The sequence below is a fragment of the Panthera leo genome, chromosome A1 (assembly GCF_018350215.1).
Source record: "Panthera leo isolate Ple1 chromosome A1, P.leo_Ple1_pat1.1, whole genome shotgun sequence".
Lineage (NCBI taxonomy): Eukaryota > Metazoa > Chordata > Mammalia > Carnivora > Felidae > Panthera > Panthera leo.
In genome coordinates, this window is record NC_056679.1 from 215,818,848 (window position 1) to 215,842,967 (window position 24,120).

The following is a 24,120-nucleotide window of genomic DNA, read 5'->3' on the forward strand; positions in this document are numbered from 1 at the left end:
AATTAAAATATAAATACGAATTATTATTATTATTATTAAAAAGCTGGAGAAGGAACAAAATGTCAGCTTTATTTCATGTATATATCTGAAAATGTCTCTTTCAATATATGTCACTCCATCCTATTTCTACAGTTACCAAGGAATACAAATGTCAAACAGGTGAAATAATATGAGGTATATAAAGGAAAATGAGCCAAATTCAATAGAAAGCCTCAGTAAAGTGGAAATAAATTATGTTTTATACAACATAATTTAATCTCCCCTCTAGAATAAAGCTGCTGATTGCTACTACTTCATGCTGTTATTTTCCCCCAAATCCATCCTAGGCGGTACCTAAGTTAACTTTCCACATTTAAACATATTGAATTTCTTCCTGGAGACGGTTGTCCAATAAGCTTTTATCAATCATTTAGTAACATAAAAACACCCATGGAAAAATAAATATTTGTAAACAGGAAGTAATACAATTTCTGCTACTTTACAATATATATTTTAAGATACGTCTATTATAAAATTTCTAATGGATAGGTTTACAGTAGGTAGTATATATGCATACATACCTATATATTCACATCTCTAAATTATAATATGTTTACATACAGATTATATAGATGCATATAGGCTTAGGGAAAAAGCAGATTCTCACAGTATATGTTTCTTTTTACCATACAGATATTTATCTTCTTTAAAGCTAAAATGCAGCGCAGAAAAGCTGTCTAGTGTATCCAGAGTTGAAAGAATCATAACAGATTTATATATTATTTTATAAAAAATGCAAGTTTCATATTGATTTACTTTTAGTATGAAAAGAGATACAACAAGCAATTGTGCTTTAGTATGCTACCAATCTTGCTTTTCTAATCGAAAGTGTGAAAAAGAGAAAAGAAAATTAATAGTTTCTTTCATTAAAGAATCAGATTCTTTAGAATAATGTATAGAAGGAAAATGGATCCAATGCACATTCATTTCTTTCAGTTTCATGGACTATTGTATGGAATGAGCACCCGGAATCTCTGAAAAAACATTCTTCTCGTCGTTCTCTTTGTTTAAATCCTAATTTTTTTTTAAGTTTATTTAATTATTTTGAGAGAGACAGAGACAGTGCAAGTGGGGAAGGGGCAGAAAGGGAGGGAGAGACGGAATCCCAAGCAGGCTCTGCACTGTCAGTGCAGAGCCTGATGCGGGACTTGAACCCACGAAACTGTGAGATCATGACCTGAGACGAAATCAAGAGTCGGATGCTTAACAGACTGAGCCACCCAGGCGCCCCTTAAATCATAATGATTAAACCAAATTGTTATGTAAAACTAATGGTTCAGTGAGAAGTGAGCAGTGCATTATTCAGTAGTGTATCAGCTCAGATTAAAGGAACCAGTTATCAAAATGATTGGATTACAGGAAACTAGACCAGGATGAATAAGAAAATTTGCTCATGTTTCATACACGATAGTCACATATTTAGTGCTTTTTGTTAGAATCATGAATCCAACAATAAGAAATACAGTATAACCAGGGACACCTGAGTGGCTCAGTCATTTGAGAGTCTGACTCTTGGTTTCTGCTCAGGTCATGATCCCAGGATTGTGGCATCTGCACTGAGCATGGAAACTGCTTGAGATTCTCTCTCTTCTCTGCCCCTCTCTCCCACTCATGCTTCTTCTCGCTGTTTCTCTAAAATAAAAAATAAAAATAAAAAAATACATTATAACCAAAGAGGATAATTTAGGTATCTTTTTTTCCCTTTATGCTTTCATCCACATATAATGGTTCAAAAGATGAATTCAGATACATTTTCCATATCAATGTGTTGTGAACTAAGTAGTTATGTTGGTGTTTTGTAAGGCTACAAAGTGTTGTTCAATTTCCTTTTGAATTACTTTTTATTTTAATTTTTAATGTTTATTTCTTTTTGAGAGAGAGAGAGGGAGACAGAGCTCAAGAGTGAAAGGGGCAGAGAGAGAGAAAAAGAGAGACACGGAATCTGAGGCAGGCTCCAGGCTCTGAGCTGTGAGCACAGAACCTGATGTGTGGCTCGAACTCATGGACTGCGAGACTATGACCTGAGCTGAAGTCGGATGTTTAATCAACCTAGCCACCCAGGTGCCCCTCCTTTTGAATTCTTAAACTATTATTTTTTCAATCCATCAGACCTCATCAAAATGGAAAGATTACGTTTAGAATCTAATGTATGAGACAACTTGTTTTTAAAACAAATTATTCCCTATGGCATCATTTAAATCAAGTGGGTGAACTTTGGCTAATGAGAATATGTATGTTAAGACATTGTCTGTTTCTCCTTAATAGCATTTTTCTAGAAAATCATGACTGTTATGTTAATTCAGAATTCAGGATATTTTTTATCCTTCCATGGAGCTAATGATAACTTGATATTATAGTAATGCGGCCTTTTGATTATAAATTTCTCATACATAAGGACACATGAACTACATACTACAAGGTAGCCAAATTACTTTACAACCTACAAGTTTAAAAATTCCAATAACAGGGACACCTGGGCGGCTTAGTTGGTTAAGTGTCCGACTTGAGCTCAGGTCATTATCTCACAGTTCGTGGGTTTGAGTCCCCCGTCGGGCTCTGTGCCCTCAGTGCGGAGCCTGGAGGCTGCTTTGGATTCTGTGTGTGTGTCTCTCTCTGTCCTTCCCCTGGTTGCACTTTGTCTATGTCTCTGTCTCTCTCTATGTCAAAAATAAATAAACTTTAAAACAATTTAAAAAACTAAAAAATAAAAATAAAACTTCTGATAACAGTGAAGACACTATATGGAGAAAATATTTCTCTTTAACTGTGTTAAAGAGACATGAGTTAACTGAGTTAAATAGACATGAAATAGTTAACTGAGTTAAATAAACATGAAAATAGTTTTTTATCTTATGAACAACACTAATGGATTCTTACTAAGGCTATGAAATAAAATTTTCTGAGCCTTTTGTAGGATCTTATCACAAAGAACATTTAGAAGTTATTTATTTGTAGTTAAAGCTAAATTTTCAACTCCCATATTGATGTTCTTATAGAAAAGTAAAATTGTTAAATCAATTTTAAAACAGCATTATAAAGCTCCATACAGAGGAACTTTAAACTGAACTGGATCTTCTTGTCCTTCAAACATAAGTATAATTGATACTGGTATACATATATTTTTTTTTAATTTTTGTTTTACATTTATTTATTTTTGAGAGACACAGAGAGAGCATGAGCAGGGGAAGGGCAGAGGGAGACGGAGACACAGAATCCGAAGCAGGCTCCAGGCTCTGAGCTGTCAGCACAGAGCCCGACACGGGGTTCGAACTCACAGACCGCCAGATCACGACCTGAGCTGAAGTTGGATGCTTAACTGACTGAGCCACCCAGGTGCCCCTGGTATACATATGTTTTTATGATTCTTTTTTAATATACAGAGAATATGCTTACAATTTTTCTTTAGAACACAATGGCATCGTTAGTAAATTTCCAGAAAGTCATAGTTTAAAATAATAATTGTTTATTATATACTAAACTGAAGCTTGAATAAATTTTACAATTATTTTGAGTATGATGTATGAGGTTTAGGCAATTCATTTAAAAAATGAAATAAAGGATGACTTGGAAGTCCTAGAATATTTAGAATTCAAGATGCTATTTTCTTCATGTCTATTTACTATTTCTATCCATCTAAAGCCCAGTTAATCCTGTTTATTCTCCAAATATAACTGAAGGGTCATTGCCGTTAAGAATCATTCTCCACATTCTCTTAATTTATATTTCCTTCTTTAGTACTCCCCTACTACTTAATTTAAGAGCCAAACTTACGAGGATAGAAACTTTGCACAATGAATGGAGAATTCAAGAAATATATAGATCATGGAATCTGAATTTTCTTTATGGCAATTATCATTATTAAATAGTTACCTTTTGAAAAATTAAAAAAAATTAAGTTTATTCATTTTTGAGAGAGAGAGAGACAGAGTGTGAGCAGGGGAGGGGCAGAGGGAGACACAGAATCCGAAGCAGCCTCCAGGCTCTGAGCTGTCAACACAGAGACAAGCTGGGGTTCCCACTTATGAACCGTGAGATCATGACCTGAGCCAAAGTCTTTGGACACTCAACTGACTGAGCCACCCAGTCGCCCCTGAAAACAAATGTTTAATATATCAGGTATTCATTGGTAATGGTCTAATATGTTCAAGGAGACTTTTACCAAATTAAAAGAGAGCTAACTATAATTTCAGGAATTTATTAAAATAAAAAATACAGTTTTCAGGAAGACTCATGGCCTATGATCAACAAATTCTCTCATGTAAGCTAATTTATATAAAAAGCCAAATTAAAATCATGAGGTTGTTTGGTGAATAGACAGGAACTTGGAACAAAAGGGAGTGGATATGTCATCTAATGAGTTAGTGTTGTCGAGTAAAATTATCCTGATGCATCCTGCTTCTCCAGGGGTGTATACCTCCCACTGCTCCATATGGACTACTATTTTGTCCTTATGGGGTCAGGAACCCACTCCTCTGAACAGTGAAATCACACACACATACACACACACACACACACACACACACACACACACACTTTCAATTCTCAGCTTTTTTTATCTTCTTATTTTTAATCAGCCCACAGTCTGACCAATGTGCCTATAATAGGATATAGAAGAGGACCTTCTGTATTGTGAATATTTTAGAAAACCTGGAGAGAATGTGTGATAAGTGCTCTGCCTTTTCAGAGGTTAGGCAATCTGTGCAAGACTTAAACGGCAAAATCAGAGTAGCAACTACCCCATGGGATAGTCTAGGTAAGGGAAGACTCTCTAAAAATAAGTTGAGGAGATTCTTTGAAGACATCCATCTCGGCAAAGAGAGGAGTGCTATTACCCTTCTACTTCCATGGGGCAAGGAAGTGTTCTTCCCATCTTCAGAGTAAAGGAAGGTCAAGAGAAATCCTACAGGTAAAACAGAGATGAATCTCCGAAGCAGAGACTAACCTCACTCTGTGTTTCTATGGGAGGGAAATTAGAGAAACCGAAGGCATTGTACCTGTTTTTGCTTTTGAAATGAAAAGGTCTTGAGGTGACAAGCTATTAGAACTACCAGGGATTTCAGGGCAAAGAGAAAGGGCAGGAATCAGTTAACTTTCACTTCTGTTTGGGATGGCAAGGATACCTGATGCTACTTTTCAGCCTTGTGTGGACTCCACTGGGATTTGTACACGAAAAGTCATTTTGAAAAGATTTGGCCAGAGGATACCTGCTTTGGTGAAGAAGGCTTGGAAGAAAATCAGCTGCACATGCACTACTTAGGGGACATAAACAGAAATGGTACTGGCACCAGTGTGGGGCATCTGGTGGCTCTGTCGTTTAAGCCTCTTGAACTCAGCTCAGGTCATAATCTCATGGTTCCTAAGATCAAGCCCCTGTTGGGCTCTGGGCTCTGGGCTCTGCACTGACTGCATGGAGCCTGCTTGGGATTCTTTTTCTCCTTCTCTCTTTCCCCCTTCTCCACTCTCTCCCCCTCTCTCCTTCAAAATAAATAAACATTTTTAAAAACCCTGAAAAAAATAGTAGTAGTAGTAGTGAATCAATCATATCAATGAATGAAACAGAGATAGAGGCAGCATTCCCGCACCTGCCATCAAAGAGTGGTCCTGATGAAAGATCGTGATGGCACCAGTCGTTTCTTAAATGACTCTACCTATAATCCATTGCCCTGGAAATTCTTGCTACAGAGCACGAGTAGTAAAATGAAAAGGACCAGGCAGAGAAACACCAGCTAAAACCAAATACCGGTCTCCAATGCAAAAGGTAAATAGAAACCAATGGCCTAAAGAACTTGAAATTGGATATGATGGTGTTGAATTAAACTGGCCCAATTTTTTTTAAAGAAACTTTAACCAAACAGCTACAGGATCTTTCTGGTAACTGCAAAACACTGTATTTGAAAAAAAAAAAAATCTGATCACATGGCAACAAAATCTGTCCCTTTGATAAAATAGCTTTAGTGTTCTTTTAATAGTTATATTAACATGTGCTTTAATGCATATCTTCCTGTCTTTCTGTCTCCCATTTTTCCTATGTGATTATTGCTTTAAAGTATATAAGAACCTGGTAATTTTCCATTATTAGAATTCATTTGTAAATAGCTAGCCTCCCCCTATGGAATAAAATATGCTACAAAGAAAAGTAAAAAGTGGGAAAACCTCTACTTTGAATTAATTTCTTAGTAGGACATCAGGTGCTTTGACATACACCACCCTTCTGGAGTTAATAAAATAGTAGATAAAGCTTGCACACTGCAAAGTGTCCAAACTGTAGGGTACATGAAGACTGATAATGCTCCCCTTCTGTTGTTGCTTCAAAGCTAAATCACAATGATGATTATGAAAATTATCGTAATCTGTATCAATGACATCTTCCTCTATGCACAGAAAATGACAACAAATTGAAGTCATGCCTATGGCCACATTCTGGTAAGTTCCTTGTCCACATGTTAGCACACTCATCACGTGATCGTCTTTAATAAAGCCCATAGGGACTGGCGTGCTGCAGAACGAATAAGAGTTATCCACGTTGGCTAGCGTCCAGAAGGAAGGACACACGTGAGGAGGACGCATTTCCTCTATAATTAATGACGACTAGCTCTTCCGACCAGAGAGCAGAGCCACAAAACACAAAACTGACACAAAATGTTGAGGAGGAGGAGTGTCACTTGAAAGCAAAGGCCTGGAGTGATCAAAACAGACTGAAGGTCGAGACAAAAAAAATGTCTTTCAGTTGGCAGCAGATGAGGGAGATACAAGGGTGTAGTGTCCAGAGCATTACTGGTCATGAGAACTGCTCTGTAACAATTATTTCTATATTTATAACCAGCATCTTTATGCATCATCTCTCTTTCTCTCTTTTCCTCCCTCCCTCTGTTCCTCTCCCTCTCCTCCCCTTTCTTCCCTCCTCCCTCCCAACCTCTCCCCTCTCTCTCTCTCACCCCCTCCCTCTGTCTGTCTTTCTTTGTATCTCTCTCTCTCCCTCCTTCCCTCCCTCCCCCTCTCTTTCTCTTTCTCTCTCCCTCTTTTTCTCCCTGCCTCCCTCTCTCTCTGTCTCTCTCTTTTTTTCCTGTGGGAAAAAGAGAAACACATAGTGAGGCATTAGAAAACATATTACTTTGACATAGTTAAGCCAATTATTTTAAAGGAGTGAATTATTGGAAAGAAAGTGCGATATTTGTAATACAGTCATAGACAGAATTGTCCAGGATTGAATAAATAAAGTATAAACTGTTTGTTGAGACTTATCCTTCAATTTATGTCTCCTGTTAGAAAGGAAATGCTATCAAAGTTAGAGTGATATGGATTTTATACTTTCTTTGTCTTCCTTCCGTTCCCTTTGCAAGGACATTTTTCCTAAAATTGCAGTACCAGAGGTATTATTTATCTTGAAGGTTATTCCAGCACAAGTTACATCCTTAGTAAATTTCATTTGCTTACAGCAAATATGAAAGGCAATGATCAAATGAATGATAGAAATGTTTCTTTCCTTGTAAAAATGAGTAAGTAGGTAATACAGTTAATAGGTGGAGGTCCTTTTAAAAACAGAAATTCTCGATGTAAAATTTTGTACTCTATAAAACATGTTTTATTTGTTGCTCCTTGCTGTAGTTATAGCAGCCAAAGTTTGAGCAGGAAAGACAGCTTCTGATTCGATGTGATGACTATTATATCCCTATGGATTAATCATGGTTCTAGATTTGTTAAATTGCACACTAATTTTTGTTAAAAATGTCAAAACTCAGCCATTTCTTATGATCCAGTGCAAATGGTCCAGGTGCAGGTGTATGGGATGGAGAGAAGTAAGGGTGACTTTACTGTCTGCATTCATGATTAGGACCCTTTTGTCCAATATGATCTCTGTCTTGATATATACTGTAGTGTAAGCCCTCATAATTTTTTAGTTTGTTTGTTTTTGTTTTTGTTTGTTTTTCAGAAGGCAAGTGCCTGACTTAATCTTTCATTGCCAGGGCATCCATTTCTAAGAAGGCCTAAAGAGCCAGGCAGCCCTATATCTTCCTGTGCTCTTTTGTTTTAAAATTCCAATAAATGACCATTTTGGCTACTTGCTTTTTCTCTTCCTGTCTAAAATTACTGCTCTTATGTTTTAAATTCACCAATAATGAGTCAGCCTAAGAAATGTCAGGCCCCTCCTTGGACGCTGATAAAAGCAGACCCCAGTGCATGCACTCTGTCACTCTCTCTTTCCCCTCCCTGCACCCAGATCTCACAATGTGTCCCTAGGTGTGCCTTGTGTCGTCAACAGCTTGTTAAGCAAGAAAGTTTATTGTTTCAAAGTTTCTTGATGGTTATTGCTAAAGGGCATCTTGCAATAATAGTAACAACAAGGGCCAATCCAGCTACAATACTGGTTAACAATAGGCCAGGACAACATATACATACATACTCTATCTTTAAATATAATGGTTTGATAAAATGTCCTTTAATGATAAAAACTTTTAACACTTGATTTCAAGTATAACCAATTGCATTTCCCCTATAATCGGTACCATCCACATTATTTTGTCAATTACAGTTTCTTTGTCAGGCAAAAAATAAAGGCATGAGTTAAGGAAATATACTTTACAGAGAAATATTTATTAAGAGACAAAAGCCATATATCTTTGTCCTGGTCCACTCATAGATCAGACCTCAAATTCTAAGCTGAGGCCCAGAGCCAGTGCTTAATGAAAAAAGACACATCTAAAATTGCAACCGAGGGTCGCCTGGGTGGCTCAGTCGGTTAAGCACCCAATTTCTGCTCAGGTAATGATCACATAGTCTGTGAGTTAGAGCCCTGCGTGGGGATCTGTGCTGACAGCCCAGAGCCTAGAGCCTGCTTCAGATTCTGTGTCTCCCTCTCTCTCTCTCTACCCTCCCTTGCTCTCATGCTCTGTCTCTCTGTCTCTCTCTCTCTCAAAATAATAAATAAATATTAAACAATTAAAAAAATTAAATTGCAACTGAAACTGTAGTTTTGTTTTCTAAAATGAGTCACTTTACTTTTCTTGCAAAATATCAGTATATACTGAGGAGTTAATCAACTATTCCTAGAATCCATGAGATACTAAAGTGCATATTAAATTAATAAGGAAAAAGATAGTAATCCAAGAATTAGTCAAAGATGGCTGAATTCTGTAGGTTCTATTTTCCAAAAAGCCCATTACAAGAACATTTCTTCAGAAGAAAATATGTTCCTTCTGAACTGACTTATCTCCAATTCTTTTGTTCAATAATTGTGTTCTCCATTACAATGTTTGTATGTGTTCAATAATTGTGTTCTCCAATCCAATGTTTGGATTAAAATGTGAAATCATGTTAAGCATTTTATTATTAACACATATTTTATGAGGCCATGAGATATAAAGATAAAAGTGTGTGTGTGTGTGTGTGTGTGTGTATATATATATATATATATATATATATATGAATGAGAGTGAATGAGATAATATTAGATAATTTGTTGTGAGTTAAGCAGGTTTGCTTTCAATTTATACAAAACTTTTTTTTTAATGCTTATTTATTTTGAGAGAGAGAGACACACAGTGGGAGCAGGGGAAGGGCAGAGAGAGAGGGAAACACAGAATTTGAAACAGGCTGCAGGCTCTGAGCTGTCAGCACAGAGCCCAATGTGGTGCTTGAACTCACAAACCACGAGATCATGACCTGAGCTGAAGTCAGACACTTGACCGACTAAGCCACCAGGTGCCGCTCCTCCCCCCTTTTTTTTAATGTTTATGTATTTTGAGAGAAAGAGAGAGTACATAAAGCTTTTTAGTCAGTACTTAAGCCATATGGATGTAAATACTACCTGTTACTGAAATTAGAAATATAGTACCTATTGGTAATCAATGTGAAATCAAATTAAGTGACACTATAACACAGACATAGACATTCAGTACCTTTTGCATTACAATATGTTCACTGATGTTTTAAAGAAGAACAACAATCACAACATAAAAATTACTGAGCCAGATCATGTCAAGTTCTTTAAGGAACAGATGTGTAGTTTTTATGGTTCACTCAAGAGTAGCAAACACATTATTGTTTCTAGAGTGCATACACTTAAAACAATTATAAAGACGTCAAAATAATGTTTCATTGCTTCCTCTTTTTTTTCAATTGGTGTGCTGGAAATTTGTCATATTTTAGTCACATAGCAAGTTTTGAATACCTCTGATTATGTTTAAGTACATTCTCATACTGTAACTTATTTCTCACAAAAGGACGAGTAAAATTTTGCTCTCCTGCCCTCTCTTACAGCCAGAATGGTTCCCAATGGTTCCATCTTCTCAATTTTAAATTTGGAATTCTCATCCAGAAAAGACAATGAAGGCGGAAAATACCATACATTGTACATGCTTGAAAATGATGGCCGAATCACCTGGGTGTCTGGACCATAATTTAAAAAAAGAGTCTCTGGCATTCAGCACCCACATCAACGCTGTCAGGAGCAGTGACTCTGGCCCTGCCAGTTGTGATCTTTGTTGTAATGACCCCAGGCTGGGATATACGGTCGCTAGTAATACCTATGCCTGACTTCACGACCCACTCAAAGATCCAAATACCTTTCAGTAAATTTCATTTATACTTCAATTGAGTATTTTCCTTTTTTCTTTTTCTTTTTCCTTTTTTTCTCTTAAGAATCCTGACTATATCAGAAATTGATGACAAATGTAGTTACAGGCAATAGAACCTCAAGGAAATGAAGTCTTACGCATGGTTATTTGGCCTTATTGGATTACCAGTCAGGGAGGATCCACCTGATATTGAAAAATGAGGCTAGCAATGTCTGCCAGGTAGTAACAAAAGAGTTATTTAAATTTTCAGCCATGGTTACTGATATGATCTACCTATACTTACTGTGTCTAGTGAGTTGATGCTAGCATGAGGGATATAAGGGATATAGGACAGGCTGCTTGCTTCTAATCTTATGGCAGCCTTATAGAAAAATAATGACTCTCTCAATTTCTCAACTTGGGGAATGGTTAGATAAATAGTTGTCTATGGCTGTGCTGAAAGAATTTATCTCTAAGTCACTGCAGAACTAAAGTAACCAAGAATCAAATTCAAAGACTGCAGAATTGTAATGTCATTTGAATCATCAGCTTCACTGGGTCTTTTATTTGAAATTCAGGGAATTCTTGTTAAGGTGTGAGACCCTGAGAATTAAAATGGAGCCATATGGGAGGTATAGGTCATTCAGAAGATAGCAGCTTTCCAAACCCTACTTAATTTCCTTTGCCAGCAAGAGTTACTCTTCCTTTCTTTTATGTGTCTATTTCTATTTTGATTAAAGGTCTTACAATAATCTGTTTTAGGCAGGTGCCTTGTTGGGGATGAAGATATTTTTCAACCTTCACCCTGACCTCACTTCATTGCCTCCAATTTTATACTCAAGTCAGTTCCTGTTTGTTTGGGAGTAGATGAGGTTGGGTAAGACCAGGAATAAAGTTTCATAGCAGAATAGTTTCAAGATTTTGCTAGAAGGTATTACCTAAAATGTAGAGAAGGTATGTGGAGTTGGATTCTGATGTTTTTAGGTCTTTAAAAACATAGTATGAGAATTAATATGCATATACATGCATATTATGGTATGTGTATCATATCATATATTATGATATGATACATGCCATATCTCTGGCATATACATGCCAGAGATTCTGAACTCAATGCACTAGTTAAGTGGTGGATAAACTCTCTTTGCAAAAGGTCAGATACTAAACATTTTAAACTTTACAGACCACGTTATTTCTGTCATGACGACACAACTTTGCCATTGCATTAAGAAGATAGCCATAGTTAATACATCAGTGAATAGACACAACTGTATGCCAATAACAATGTATTCACAAAAATTGGTAGTGTGTTGGGTTTGAACCATAGGCTGCACTTTGCTGACCCTTGTGTTAGCTCATACATTATTATAATTGTAAATGTTTGTTCACGTGGTTGACTGAAATCTCTGCTACAGAGTAAACAAAAGCTAAATGAGTTTGAAATGACAAAAGAATACATTCAAAAGAGTTTGATCAAGAAGTTGATCACAGGTTCTCCAAACGAAGCTCCTGTTAAGGTCCTACTGCATACCGGACGTGTAATTGAAAAGGAGGTTTCAGGCATGGTGAAGCAGTACTCGGACATTCATTATGGGCTCTCACCTACATCTCAGATTTAAATTATTATACAGTCCTTAAGCTTCTTGAATGAATGCAAGGCTATTTTTCTTAGAAAAAAAAAAAAAACCTATGAAGCATTAGAGATATATGCTGTAAACCTTCCTCCTACCCTTTCTCAAAGAAATCTATGGCAAATTGTTAGAATAATTATTCCAGGAGACTGGGAACTATTTTAAGAGGCCATTCATTATTAGAAACCCTCTTTAGTTAACACAAATATAAGGGGACCAAGCATGCCACTGTTAATCAGTCAACATAGAAGCTGACTAGGGTCTAGACATTGAATTTAAGTTTTGATTATGTCCAACTCAAGGGGCATCCACCTGGATCATGAACATTGTTTGCAGGTATTTACACAGTTCCTGAATTATGTGCTCAGCAACAGACAGAAGCCCCACATTTTATTCCCAATTCCTGGTTAGGAAGAGTCAAGAGCCCTGGGATCTCTCTTTCTGTCAAAGTAGTAAATCGAAACTCCTACTGCATTTCTCAGAAAATTGTAGAGAAGAGCGTCACCATCAAGGTTGTGAAAAATGCGTGCCGTTTACTTTTACTTGTGTTTGCTTTTCAAAAGACGGATACATTGAGATGTTTTCAATGAATTTTCATAAACATATTTAGCTGCACCTCCAAATATATTTGAGAAGAGGTATGTGTGAGTATGCTTAACTTGAACAAATATACCTGGCACCTGGTATATAGCTATTGACCTAGACGTCTGTTTTTTTTCAACTTACAAATAATCAAAACACTAAAAATAATTTGCTTTGAATGGCAAAAGACTTTTTGATATCTAATCACAGAAACATAAAGATTCTAAAGCACTGTGCCAGTTTTGTCTACAATAACTTAAATATATTCTTACATATAGATTCTAAGGCACTGTGCAAGTTTTGTCTGCCAGGACGTAATGTTTTGTTCTTAATTTTTTTATTTTTTTCATTTGATGGGATACCATGATGATGTATTACTATGATTGCATCTAGCTAATAAGAAAATGAGAATGAGAAGTAGCAGACACATTATATTTTGGTAAAATTTATATATGACAGAAAATGACAAATACAGTACACTGATGAGTTTCTTGGTGTTCAAACAATGGAGCTTTTTAGGATATCCTCTCCCAATGAAAAGTAATTGATGGCTTCTCATAGTCCCTATCCCTAAAAAAATAAGAACAGTGTTCCTGCCGTTAACTACAACATGGATGAACTTGGAAGACATTATGCTAAGGGAAATATTCCAGACACAGAAGAACAAATAGTGCATGATAATCACTGGTATCAGGAATCTAACATAGTCAAACTTGCAGAAGCAGAGAGTAGAATGGTGATTACCAGGGTCTGGGACAAGAAAGAAGCGAGGAGGTGCTGATCAAAGACTGTGCAGTTTTACTGATGCAAGATAACTAAGTCATAAAGATCCACTGTACAGCATAGTGCATACAGTTGACATTACTACCTTGTACACTTAACCATTTATTGAGGGTAGATCTTACACTGCATGTTCTTATCAGAAAAAAAAAGAAAAGATAAAACTTCCAGAGGGATGGATAAATTTCGGACATTGCATATGATGACATTTTCATAGGTGCATACGTGTCCTCAAGCTCATCGAGATGTACACATTAAATATCCAAAACATTTTGTATGTTGATTACACCCAGATGAAATGAAAAGAAAAAAAATAAAATGTAAAATGAAATCAAATCAAATCAAAATTTGAAAGTCTATTGCTTGATGGACTCCTTTGGATATTGGAAACAATACAAATCGCACTGGGATATGCTGCTCTGATCTGTTTCCTAAGTGACTCAAAAGTTGGACACTTTCCAGTGGCTTGCAAAGTGGACAAAGTCAACCAAACAAACTCAAATAATATATCATGCAGACAACTCTGTGATCTGGCCCCAGTGACTAGTAAGTCCAAGAAAACTTGACATTTCCATTGCAAATCATATATGTTAATTGCCTTCATGGAGCTTATATTCTAATGACATAGACAAAAAATGATTTTATTTCTAATCCAACATAAATTTTACATTTTTTCTGTTTATTGTTCTCTCTTGGAGATTAAATGTATGTTTCACAAAGGTGGAATTTTATGTTTTCCTTTTGCTTTGATATTTAGCTCATTTGTTCATTGCTTTACTTCCAGAGCCTAAAATGCTGCCTGGTGCACAGTAGTAACTCATAATGCAATTATTCAAATCATGGTATTATAAGTGCTTTGAAGCAAACTAAAACAGGTCAAAGATTACGGGGAAGGGAAGCGATGCGTTCTAATACGATGGCACCATTTTAGTACTTGTTTGGGGAAGAATTTTGTCAAAAGTTAGTCTTTTGACTGGATAAGTTGAGAAAATGAGTCATGGAAAATTGAGGAGAAATTATCCTAAGCAGAAACAAAATCAGCTAAAAAGTTCCAGAGGTAAGTGAGCTTTGTGTATTTGAGAAGAAGCAGAAAAGCCAAATTATTTGAAATAAAGGAAGCAGGAGATTATAGGTTCTACTTTTAGAAAGGTGAGCCAAAGCTAGATCCTACAGACTGCTGTGGCATGGTGACGACTTTGGATTGCTGTTACAAGAATCAGCAATAGAAAGGGAAGAGAGGATTTTGGAACAAGGAAGTTATATGGTCAGATTTATATTTTAAAAGGTTTCTCTGACTTCTGTATGGAAAATAGACCTGCGGGAGTTTCTCAGTAGCAGCAGAGGACCAACGAGGAAAAGGTTGTTATAATTAAATGAAGAGCTGATGATGGCTTAGGTTAGAGTGGTAACAGTGGTCACGGCGAGCAGGGGTGGTAGTGGAGGTCACAGTGGTAACAGGGTTGAATAGTGTAGTTGTGGGTGTGTCCATGGTAGTAGCCGCCGATGCGGTTGTGGTGGTGGTGGATGAAAGCCATAGCAGTGGGAGTGCTGGGGGTAATGGCGGTTGTCTGTACTTCCGCCTTGTGAAATGGGGGATATTTTGCAAAGGGCTGCTCTACGAATTCAGTTAGCTGAATTCAGGACTCTACCCCTGAAATCCTTGTTGCACTATATGCTAACTAATGTGGATATAAATTTTAAAAAAATAAAAAAAAATAGGAAAAAAAAGAATTCAATTAGCTGAAGCATTAAAAGAATAAGAAATTGTGCTGAGAAAGGAAGCATCCAGCAAATGCTGACTGTATATATTATTTTGTTTCCATAGCCGCCAAACTAACTTACTGCTCTTCTTTCTAATTCTGTGTGGTATGCCGACTCAAACCAAGTAAAAATTCCTTCTCCGGGAACAGTGGGTCATACATCTCCCATTGATCATGCTTTATATTCTTTTCTGAACATCACACTTTAAATGAGTAATTCACCTTGCTGAGACATTCTAGTTTCTCATCTTCAACTATCTGATTAATTTGTGTCTTTCCAAGTACATTAAAAATTCCTTATTACTTTTGAAGCTTTCTCCATCCTTCAAAAAAAAGATTTTTTTTTTTGTAAATAAACACTTGCCCAACAGACTTCTTCAATCACTTAGCATTTGACCACTTATTAAGTTATGACAATAAATAACCAAAAATATATTTAAAAATACTTCAATAGATGCATGCACAATATAATACATGGCACTTACAAGGTGTATATTCACCTAGGTAAATCTTACAATTTTGTAATCAAATGTATGTACAATTTTATTCTTTCAAATAATAAACTAAAAATCAAAATAGTATTGCCATGCCATATAATACAGTTACAAAGAAACAGTGTGATAGAGATTAGTGTAATAGAGATTACACTAATGGCCACAAATATTTCATTTTTCCCCCCCTTGGGGATTTCCAAAATGCTTACAATATTTAAGGCACAGGGATTTTTACTCCTTATAGCTTTTTGGCTGGGCCAAAACTATAAAAGGGAAAATAGAAAAAGGGCACTAAGCACCTTTATAGAATTTAAATATTTCCATAATTTGAGTCATGAGAAAATAATTACATGCATAATTATTGTGTGTGTAGTGTGTCTGTATTAGGATGACTAAGACTTTAGTTTGTGTGTGTTGTTTTGTCAAGGGCAAATGTGCTAATGTTAAGTTTCTCCTCATTGAAAGAACACCATCAGATTCCTTCATTTTGACAGGTAGAACATTCTGGGATAAATAGACAAAGTAGACATATATGTCAAGTACATCTCAAGTAAATTTAAAGTCGAAGGAATTAATCAATAATGAGGTAATGGAATTTTAGATGAGCTGCAGGGCTGATATGGGTTTTGTCATGTTAATATCATCATGCATAACTGGAAACATCTGCCATCTGCCTTATTCTGTATGGTAATGTGGAGCTTCATATATCTATATAATAACACAGTAAGTCTTGTTACTCAAAAGATCTTATCTACAGTCAAGCAAATGCTCTAAGACAATGAATGATTGGAAAGCCTTAGTCAATCTTTGTAATATAATTTATAATCTTGTCTAGCATCATTAGACACAACATCTCCAGGAATGTAACATGGAAGGAATAGAGTAATATTTCATTTTAACTTTTTGATAGATTTCCTGATTTGATATAAAGATTTTTAAAGTATCATTCTACCTTTCAAAATTATGTATGATTTTGAGCATAGTATAATCCTACAGTAATGAAATAATTTCTCTTAGAAAATGTCAATGTATGTGAAAGGCATATAACATCATTTCAAGGATAAGTCTTGAGGTTATACAAACCTGAATGTAAACTACCAAACTCTTGACCTTGGGTGAATTATATAATCTCAGACTCAGCGTTCTCAATCCAAAGAGGTATTCTAAGGTTTTACCGAGAAAACATATGTAATGTGCTTAGTTTAGAAAACATGTTACTACAAGTCAATAAATTATAGCCACTATCATTACTTAAATACCAAAAAATAAAGGTTTGCTTCATAACTGAGTGAAATTTATGTGCTTTCTCTATGAAAAAATCTTGCATAAAAATCATATCTATTTTATTAGGAGGTATTTTAATCTAAATATCAACATGTTAGGAATGTCTAATTAGTGTTTATTTCAAATGGAAATATAAAAAAGTGGAAAAATTACTGTAATGCTTAATTACATATATTTAATAAACATTCATTTGTTATATCACTTTTGAGAGGATCACATATATATTAAGACTTTCAACTTATTTGTTGATTGGATAAACCCGGTTACTCAAATCTCTAATCTTCAATTTTTATGACAGTGGTTGCCTGTATAGCATATTGATAATTGGTTTTTTTTGAGACCATTAAAAAAATATTTCTTTTAAGATTTTAACTTACTTGGAGGCAAACACATACTAGATACTTTGTATCTCCTCAACACTTACTCATAATAGAGATTACACTAATGGCCAGTAAGGAATACCAATGTATGGGTCGCCTTGGTGGTCCAGTCAGTTAAACATCCGACTTTGGTTTGGTCATGATCTCACAGTTCATGAGTTTGAGCCCAGCGTCAGGCTCTGTGCTGAAAGCTCAGAGCCTGGAGCCTGCTTCCGATTCTGTGTCTCCCTCTCTCTCTCTGCTCCTCCTCTGCTCATGTTCTTTCTCCCTCTCAAAAATAAATAAGCATGAAAAAAAAAACAAAACATATTTTCTTTTTATCATCCCATTAAAACAGGACAATAAAAAATTAAATTGGAAAAATTGTTTCAGATGTTTTGATAATTAAAAATCTCTAGTTTTCTCAAATTATCTTAATTCTTTTGTCTAGTTCTTTGCCCCAAATATCTGTTAAGGCATAAAGTTCATGAGCCTTAACGAAATAATTTGGAAAAGGGGAAAAAAGAGTGCAGAAAGCTTTAGAAGCCTCAGTCTGGACAAATGCAGTTCACGTGTGTTCTTTCACCACCTGAGCTGGTGGGAATGCACTCCTTTGAGCGAAACAGAATTCAGTCACTCAACCAATGAACGGGTTTCATCCGTGGCATACGCAAGTTACACTAAAATATCAGCTCTTTAGAACTGGAAATTCTCTACGGCAGACTCAGTAAAAGAAGCAGAGACCCAGAATTCCAGAATTAACTATTTCTTATGCTCGCTCGAACAAATGTCCTAATCGCTCTGCTCTTTTGTTTCATTAAATATAAAAGTAGATTACTGTAAGTTTTATTCTCAAATTCAAATACAAAGTTGTAGATATTTCATCTTATTTATTGGTTTTATTAATATTTCACAAATTATGTAGATAGATGCTGTTTATGATCTAGTCCTAAACACACTAACGCCTAACAGAGGAACTAGTAACCATACTTTCTTAATTTTACTTACTCAGCATTTAAAGATACGAATTTTTGAATATTATAGTATATGAACCTGACTCCTAGTAGGGAGTTCGTTTATGAACTTTAGTATTAGTTAAGAAACTATTCCATTATTATGAAAATAATAATAATGATGGTGATGATGGTGAAGTAGAGAGAGGAGGAGGAGGAAGATAAAAGGGGACTGGGTTGTTTAGTTATCCCAGATAGTAAACGCCAACAAAATGATTATCCTTTAGTAGAAAAATGAAAACACTTATTTTTTTTTGTTATGATTATCAATAGAAAACCGTATTCATTAAGAAATGTAAAATAAAACAAGCAATCCAAGGTTACTGTCTATATTCTACATTTTTGTCTCCTACTAAACCCAAATGAATTATGGAAGAAAGACTGAGGGAGGAACAGAATTAAAAAAGACAGCTCAAGACACGCACGATGTTTCTGCAAGAACAACTTTTATGAATAGCTTCTTCTTTATGTTTTATTTTGTTTTTGTTTTTATATTTTGTATAATAATGTTAAATCATGTGACAATCAAATGGGAAGTCCAGTCGCATTGTTTTAATGAGGTAACTATTATGGGAACAAATATTTTTTTCTTATATATTTTAAGGAAATAATTTCAGAGGTGGTCAAAACATGGGCCATGAATGATTTTTAAATCATTTATTTGAATGAGATATATATATATATATATATATATATATATATATATATATATGTTTATCTATTTATTTTGAGAGAGAGAGCAAGTGCATGCACACACACAGGCAAGTTGGGGAGGGGCAGAGAGACAGAGAGAGAGAATCCCAAGCATGCTCTGTGCTTTTAGCACAGAGCTCTAGGGTTTGATCCCACAAAACATGAGATCATGACCTGAGCGGAAATCAGGGCTCAGATGCTTAATAGTGGGAGCCACCCAGGCACCCCTATGTGAATGATAATTTTAAAATTATTACATTTGTAAAAAATAAAATAAAATAAAACTAAAATAATGAAATTATTACACATGTGTTATTTCTAACCAATTGTGTATTTTGTTTCTTGGATATTGGGCAGCTAATATTGGCCAGAACTATATTTAAAGAAGCTATTTATAGCTTCTTATATTATTAATCAGTCTTTTTTCTATAATGTGGAAATCAGGGATAGCAGTTAAAATTCTATTTACATTTATGTCAAGTTATCAAAATATTTAGAGAATGTTTTTACACTATTTTAATATGATTCAACCACAAAGATTCTACTACTAAAAATCAAATCACTTATAATTTCAGCCACGTGAATTTGAATATAAATATGATTAATTTGACTCTCTAGAGCTATGCCAAAGCAAAAAGTTTCTTCCTATTAATTTTCAAAGTTGTACTTCAGTATGGAAAGGGATTAATTGAACAGATAAATGATTTGAATTAATTTTTTAACACTGTTTATCAAAAGTCTGAGGTAAAGGTAAACAAAAGAAATAGCTGATACTTAAGTCTAATAGTGGCATATTTCAGGGGCTAGTGGCGGATCAATCAGCAGAGCATGGGACTCTTGATCTCAGGATTCTAAGTTCAAGCCCCACATTGGGCATGGGTCCGACTTAAACACAAAACCAAACAAACAAAAAGACAAAACACAACTCTAATAGTGGCATATTCTAATTCTATACAAACCCACAAAAATAAACCGTGAATCAAAGGGATATTTAGTAATTAAACACATTACAGAAGTTATAAAATAATGTAACAGAAAAAATAGAAAAAGCCTGCATGCTCAAATAAATCATTTTATAATTGAACACAATGCAATTAAGTGAACTTTAAATATAACCAATATATGAGAATGATATTGTTTATGAGATTTTGCAAATTAGAAAGAGCATAAAAGCAAGAAACCAACCTATACATTTCCAATTTAAAAAAAATGTATGTGTGTGTATGCAAAGTGAATATAAAAATAAACATATACTCTATGTAAAGTACATTTTTATTTTTTATTTATTTTTATTTTTTTTAACGTTTTATTTATTTTTGAGAGACAGAGTATGAGCAGGGGAGGGGCAGAGAGAGAGGGAGACACAGAATATGAAGCAGGCTCCAGGCTCTGAGCTGTCAGCACAGAGCTGACGTGGGCTCAAACCCATGAACCGTGAGAGATCATGACCTGAGCCGAAGTCGGAGGTTTAACCGACTGAACCACCCAGGCGCTCCTACATGTATATGTATAATACACACAACCCACATATAGTCATATTGTATAATATACTCACATTATATAGACACCTTATAGAGTTTTGGGGGAGAGAGAGAAAGAGAAAATATACATGAAAATATTGACAATTATTACATTTAATTTCTGAATCTGTAAGAAAATAATTGTGATATAGTGTTATATCATCAATAAATACAGTGACAATAAAGTGAGGAAAGTTCTCTGGCTGAAATGTATAAACATTATTTAGGGTGTCAGTGTCAATTGTAGTTTTATATAATTCAAATATTTGATCTACTTTTTATTCATTCATTATTCCTGTATTTATTCGGCACTAAACTCAACTTGACTATTTGTCATAGCTACAGTTTAATAGTACAAGATGAAAAGAGGACGAAGGTGCATGAGAAAGACAATGTTAACCAAATATATGAGTTAAAGTGTCCAAAATGGTGGCAAGTATATATTTACATGTATATACTTTTCCTAGAGATGCAACAGGCAAAAAGAGAATAACAAAGAAACAAACAAATAGGTAGTTTTCTTGAAGGAAAATTGCAGTCAACATTTCACAGAAATTGTGGTGTGGTGGAAATGGCATTTAACAAAATCATTCCGTACAAAGCATAATATGATCTCAGAGATTCTTTTCTATTTAACTTGCTTTCTTTTTAAATTTAATCTTTAAATTTACATGAAGTCAAGTTTTTCTTTCCATTTTTATAATATTGGTATGTTCTCTGATCCCGTAGTTTTGTAATTTTTCAGAATCTCTTATAAATGCAATCACGCCTCACATAACCTTGGTAAGTTTGGTTTCTTTCAGTCTAAACAATTATTTTGTGATTCATTCAAGTTGTTGCCTGTATTTATAGTCTATTACTTATTGCTAACTATCATTCTATTGTATGAATATGCCATATTTTGTATAATTAATTCACCTAATGGCAATAAATTCATTACAGAACATTCGGGCTATTTCCACTGCTTGGCGATTATGGATAAAACTCCTATGAATATCTGTGTACACATTTTAGTGTGAACATGAATTTTGATTTCTCTAGGGAAAATAGCTAGGGAGAGATTGCTGATTATATGCTAATGTATCTTTAACTTTACAAGGAATTACCAATTTTTTTTTCAAAGTGGCTGTACCATTTTTCATTCTTCCTGAAAACATAGGAGAGTTCTAGTTGCTTCACATGTTGGTAGGATTTGGTATTATCAGTTTATTTTTAATTTTACTCATTCTAACAGGCGTACAATGCTGTCTTATTGTTTTTTTCTTCCTCACATAATGTTTTTATTTGTATTCAACTATAAGCAAACAGCAGAATTAATACAACATTCCACAACTCCCGATCATCTTTTCTTACACAGACGGAATGTCGAGTTTAAGAGGCACAGACTTAGAGATTTCTGACCCTCACTCACGCAGCCCTGCAGCTCATCTCGATGGCAGGGTCTTGACAGCAAAGTGACTGTCCCTATTGTTTTTTCCTGTACTGCTCTTTAAAGGAGCCAGAGAAGGACACTGACCCTAGTAAGCAGCCCAAGGCACATCATCACACTGGGGACACGTCAAACTCTGGCTGTCTTAGTGAGAGAGCTGGATGTAAAAACACCACCCAGAAGTGTTGTCATGCACAATTTGGGACTCCAGTTCACAATGGAAGAAGAAGAAACAAATCTCTTTTTATGTAAACCTCCCTTAGAGATTCTTTGGCCTACTGTAGGCCTACTCTTTTTACCTGAATGTTTTCTTCTTTAAATTCTGGGTTGCTAGTACCAAAATGCATCCTCCCCCCGCCGCAAGTGGAATTCAAATGTGATCAAAACATAAACCGGGGTGTGACCCTCTCAATTATAAACGACAGGCAGGTGGAAAAGCTAGCTTAAATCACTACCTGATTGCTCTGGCCTCATCTGTGAGAATGGGAAAGGAGAAGCAGAGGAATCTACATGCATCCCTGAACTTGAGAACACTGCTCCAGACCTCTGGGATGGTTTCTGTCTTCTAGCATTTCCCGACTTCCCAGGCAGCTGCTTACAGAATTTGGGCAGTTGGTCATCCCATTCTGCCTGGTGACACGTGCCGGCCACCTGGGGTCCCAGCTCCTTTTTGCAGAAGGATGCCACTTTGAATTCGCCACAGCCGTCCCCAGATTGGTTGCTGAGAATGGGCTTCTCACAAGCCAGTGGCCCATTGTATTTGAAAACCAGCCGGACCTAGTGGCGAAGGCCTGTGGCCTTGGGAGGCCCAGAGGCGACTTAATCAGAAGGATCGTACCACCGCTGATGTAACTGCCCTTCAGGCTGACCAGCAGAAAATGGTGCCGTTCTGTTTCTGGTGTCCTTCCTGCTGGGAGCATCTGGATCTATCACCACTAAGGTGTGCACTTCACCTGGATTGAGGCCATCCCATGCAAGACCGGTGGGCTGGTTCTTAACCCGGGTGGGCGTCAGCACTTTGCCCAGCTCCATCCACCTGTGCTCCGAAGATTTTGACCTGCAGCGGATGCTGTGGCCGCTCTTCCACTTGCTGCAGGTCACAGGCCAGGACCACTTGCTGAGGTCCATTGGCATCACTGGGCCAAGTTGGAAGGACAGCTGGAGGCGGGGCCCGGGCCCGAGGCACTGACTCCTACTGGTCTGCAAACCGACCCTGTGAGGCCCGGGGATCACTAGTGGTGTCTTACTGTGGTTTTCATTTGAACTTCTTTGATGGTAATGATAGTTCCTTGTTCTCATTTGCCAGCTGTCTATCTTCTTGGTGAAGTATATGCTCAAGGAAACTACCCACTTGAAAACTTGGATTGCACGTGTTCTCGGTTTGATTTTGGCAGGCCTTCACATATTCTGTACGTGTGTCCTTTGCTGGGTATGCAGTTTTCTCTGAATATGTAGCTTATTCTTTCATTCTCTTGACAGTGTCTTTCACAGAGCAAAAATTTTAGATTTGGACTAAATCCAATTTGTCAGATTTTTTTTTTCCCTGTATTTTAAAGATATGCTTTTGATGCTGTGTCTAAGAACTCTTTGCCTAAGCCAACATCATGGAGATGTGTGTGCGTGTTTTCTTCTAAATTTTTATTTTACATTTTATATTTATATCTATAATCAATTTTCAGGGGATTTTTATAAGCTGTGAAGATGAAGTCAAGGCATTTTTTTTTATTGCATATTGGTGTTCAGTTGTCCCAACACCATTTGTTGAAGAAAATCCATACTTTCTCTATTGAATTATGTCTGTAACTTTGTCAAAAATTAATTGTCTATGATTGTATAGGCCTATTTATAAACTCTAGTTTGTTTCACTAGTGTATTAGGGAATATTCTTGTCTACTTTTATAATATATTTTGCCAGGATTTTGATTAAAATTTTCTTAAATCTATAGATCAATTTGTGGAGAAGTTATATCTTAATAATATTGA

General features: G+C 35.8%; 1 pseudogene; it reads right to left on the reverse strand.

Annotated features, from left to right (window-relative positions):
• Positions 1-15,000: 15,000 nt before the first annotated feature.
• Positions 15,001-23,271, reverse strand: LOC122198567 (annotated as a pseudogene).
• Positions 23,272-24,120: the final 849 nt, after the last annotated feature.